The 4,641-nt window shown below is 45.3% G+C and overlaps 1 pseudogene; it reads left to right on the forward strand.

The window, feature by feature from the left end:
- The first annotated feature begins 431 nt into the window (after positions 1-431).
- On the forward strand, positions 432-1,485 carry LOC102251897 (annotated as a pseudogene).
- Positions 1,486-4,641: the final 3,156 nt, after the last annotated feature.

Genomic DNA, 4,641 nt, shown 5'->3' on the forward strand with positions numbered 1-4,641 from the left:
GCTACCACCGGGTCTGGATCCAACACTATGTGCAACTGACGCCCACCTGCCATGCACTCAAATTTCTTTTGTTTCTAAGTCCAGTGTGGCAACTCTCAAGAACCAGCTGTGAGTCTGCTAAAGGAAGAATGAAGTCCCCAGAATAAGATTACAGTCATTGGTCTGGTGCTGTTGGATGGCCTCAGCCATCAGTATCTAAATCAGTGGTTCTCAACCTTGGCTGCACATTAGAATCACCTGGGAATCTTTTTTTAAAATCCTGATTTCTGGGCCTCATCCTCCGGAAATTCTGTTTCTTTGTTACTAATGTTGTGGCCCCACCCCATAACAAAGAAACAGAATTTCCAGAGGATGAGGCCCAGAAATCAGGATTTTAAAAAGATTCCCAGGTGATTCTAATGTGCAGCCAAGGTTGAGAACCACTGATCTAAATGAAGGACGTGGCAGATAAACTTGCTCTTGTTGATGTCACGGAAGACAAACTGAAGGGAGAGATGATGGGTCTCCAGCATGGCAGCCTTTTCCTTAGAACTGCAAAAGAGACTATAGTGTGACTGCAGAGACCACAGTGAGACTGCAAACTCCAAGCTGTTTATTACCACAGCTGGGGCACATCAACACGAGGGAGAATGCCGTCATAATTTGGTCCAGCATTACATGAACATCTTTATTATTGGGGGGGGGGGGTAATTATCATGATTTATTATAGGAAAAAGATATAGATTCAAATCAGCTAAGGGAAGAAGCGTGTGAAGTGTCTAGCCGTCCTTTACCTGTGTAGCCAGGACAGGATGAATATCTTTAACTTCTTCATTCCTAATGTGAAATACACCCCAACTGCAATTTGCTTGTTGTTTTCAACCCAGTGGGTATCGTGACCTATGTGGCTTGGAAGATAAGTGGCTTTCTAAAAACCCATTTATTGGAAGTGGTTGCAATCTGGATTCAGCCTGGTTTCGTTACCTAATGGGGGAGAGGCTGGGAGTTCACCCATTAAGCTGTCATGGGTGGGTGCTTGGGGAGCATGGACATTCTAGTGACCCTGTGTGGAGTGGAGTGAATGTTGCTGGTGTCTCCCCAAAGGATCTGCACCCTGATTTAGGCAGTGATGCAGATAAGCAACAGTGGGAAGAAGTTCACAAACAGGTGGTTGAAAGTGCCTATGATGTGATCAAACTGAAAGGCTACACACCCTGGGCCACTGGCCCGTCGGTGGCAAATTTGGCAGGAAGTATGATGAAGAATCTTAGGCGGGAGCATCCAATTTCCACCATGATTAAGGGTCTCCACGGAATAAAAGAAGACGTCCTCCTTAGTGCTCCTTCCTCTTGGGGCAGAGTGGAACCTCTGATGTTGTGAAGGTGACTCTGACACCTGAGGAAGAGCCTGTTTGAAGAAGAGAGCAGATAACTTTGGGGGATCCAGAAAGAGCTACAGTTTTCAAGTCTTCTAATGTCCTACCACCTCACTGTCTAGGCTACAGCAGGATTTTAGTTGGAGATTGTGCATATTGTCCCTTATATCTGATCTGTGACTAAAAACATCACTTTCCGAAAGGCAGAAATAGTAATAGTTCATAAAACCCTGCATCTATGTCCTGATGCTGGACCATCCTTATCTTGTGTGAAATAGTTCCACCTCCTCAACGGTGCCACTGCCAATGCTGCATACACTAGTTGCCCTTCAAACTAGATGTGTGTGTCCACTGGATTATATAACTTGTGGTTCCTTTACCAAACATGCCTAGTCCAACATTTTTTCCTCCAATCAATCACATCCTGGGATGCAATGTATAAATTTAATATTGCATGTCATGTGCATAACTGTTTTAAAGGATCTGATTTTGTGTACTGTATGTATCACACTCATGTACATTGCCATGTAATGTAAAAAAGAAAAGTCCACATGTAAACAATGGAGCCAATTATCCAAGTATCATACCAACTAGAACACCATGTAAACCTTTAAAAAAACAGAAGGAAAAGAATGAAAGATGCAATAAAACTTCCTCACAAAGATTTCCTTGGGAGCAGGTGTGTCTTCTTAGTCACGTGTACTGCATATAAGATAAAGCACCCCAATTCAAGTTCCCCTCTCAATAGTTCCCTACACAGGACAACCCTGTGCCTCTGAAACCCAAAGCCTTTTTCTCTGGTACTGTTTGTGAAGTCATGCAGCAGGGTTGTTTTACACACTTTCTGCCCCACTCCCAAGACATCTTTCTCTGAGAAAACTCTTTAAGCATTTGAGCCTCTACTACAATTTACCCATGTAGCTGAAAATACATAAAGGACCAGACACACAAAGCCTTCTTCTGCTGTATTTCAATCAATTCCTTTGCAATGTTCAAGCAATAGTCATTTATAAACGGAGTTGGAAGAATAAACAGATTTTTAATTGGGGGACTGAGGGAAGCAGATCCCCAGACATGCTGAGGTTAAAAGTCCCTCAAAATGCCAAAGCAAAAGGTAGAGGTCATTCTAGGCACAGGTCTCCTTGTGCCCAGATATGCCTGCTCCTGTGACACAAGCTATCTTTCAGGGTTTCAAGTAAGTCACACTCCTCCCCCTCCTCTCTGCTACTTCCCTCTCTCACACACACACATGCACTGTTAGGCCCACAAGTGTTAGAGGAATCTTTCCCTAAGGAGCCTTGGGTTTTGAATTTACATTCATTTCCTTCTGAGCCTGAAAAACACAAGCTAGATGGCATTTATTGCCATTTTATCCTCTCCCTGTCGAACAGACCATGACCTAAATGTAACCATGTAGGAGGCACTGACCTGTGCCTGCCCATGGGCCAAGTGTGCCTGATGTGACTACACACTGTGATACCTGTGGATTGCCGGGAGCCGGTCCATCCTTGCTGCTTGACACAGTCGCTGCAGGGAAGAAACATCTGCACAACACATGTTTCAAGGGACCTAGCATATATGGCATACTGTTCTTAATATGTTTGCTCCCCTTCTTGGCGCTATGTGTTTTAACCAAGGTCACCTCTCTGAGAAAGGTTGTTTCCCCAGGTAGGAATTTTCCCCTGAAGTTAGGGAGGGAATAAAACCCCTTAACTAAGTGCCAGGCGGGTAGTTAATCACTTTAACTACGAACAATCATGCTTAAGCTACATAATCTTTACTCCCTGGAATGGAGATAAGAAACGCCCTAACCTTTGGAATAGAGATTGATAGGATTGGAATCAACTGGTATAAATACAGACGTAACAAGATAAAAGGACACAGAACCTAGCGAGAGAACCTGGCTGAAGAATCTAGAGACAGAACCTAGAGACAGAACCTGGAGAGAACATGGCAAAAGATCCTGGACAGAACCTGGCTACAGATCTTGGCTGGAGAACCTAGCAAGAGAACATGGCAACAGAACCTGGCTGGAGATCCTAACCAGAACTTGGCCAGAGATCGTGGCTAGAGATCCTGGCTAGGCTGCTGATCAACTGAATGCTGCCTCCGTGTCATTCCTTCTTCGCCGACTCCGTTCACACCTTGGGGAAACCCTGGACCTGCTGGGGTTGGACCCCAACAGTGGATGTCTTGAAGAAGAGTCATGGCCGTTTCTCAGGGACACCAGGCCCATTCCATTGCTTCACCAAACCCAAGAACATTTTTCTTCCAGTCATTTTCTTCTTTGGTATCTTCTTTTCTCCTTTTTCATTCTATCAAAGTCAAATGCTACAGAAATGCCTAAGACCAGTTGTCTGGAGAGTGACAGCAGGTGGCACTGAGAAAACCTGTCCATGTGGACCAAGCTCATTCCAAACTGATACACTTGGAGGGAAACAGTGCATTCTGACCAAGTCTCGCTGCAATAAGAAAAAGGGGAAAACCCACAGCTTTCTGACCAGGTCCCTCAAGAGATAGAGCTAGAGTCAGTGCTGCCCTTGAGTTTCACCAGAATAAGGCCAGACGCTGCAGGTAGGTTTTCCAGATGAGGCTAGACAGGGTGAAATGGTGGCCACAGGGTTGGCTATGACGATCCCCACAGACTGTCACAACACACTGTTCCTGGGCAGGCAACTGGTACTACTTTCCTACCACCCTGCATCAACTCTCCTAACACTTCCATCATCCTCCCCACGCAGGCTTACCATCTTCCTGTTCTCATGCAACCCAAAAAGTCCACCCACCCCTTTGTACATCCATTCAGATCTCAAGGGGCCAACCACTATTCTGATGAATAACCTGTAAACAGGGGCAGGCTAGAACAGTCAGACTTCCAACTCCTACTAAAATTATGAGTCCTGGGAACTTCATTCCTACCAGCCACCCCAAGTCTCCATATCAACTCTAATAGCTTCACTTATCTCCTTATAGAACTAGAGCTCTTTGCCCCCTTGGCCTATGTCACTTTGCCAAACTCAATTCTAGGGAGCCATTCTCAGGAATGCTAACCATTGCTGGCCCCTAACTCATGCCTCCTGACCTCAACTGGATTCCCTCTCAGACTTAGGAACCATCAGTGATTTCTTTGGGATGTCCCTTGCATTTTTCTACTGACTGTTACCTCTTCCTGTCTTTGCAAACTCAAACTCCACTCCAAGCTGCCCTCCTCTCTCTCTCAGAATCCAGCTCTCCCCTCTCTGAGGCCACGAATACCTCTTTTTAAAGTGCTACCTGCCAAATACCAC

This window comes from Myotis brandtii, unplaced genomic scaffold (assembly GCF_000412655.1).
Source record: "Myotis brandtii unplaced genomic scaffold, ASM41265v1 scaffold216, whole genome shotgun sequence".
NCBI lineage: Eukaryota > Metazoa > Chordata > Mammalia > Chiroptera > Vespertilionidae > Myotis > Myotis brandtii.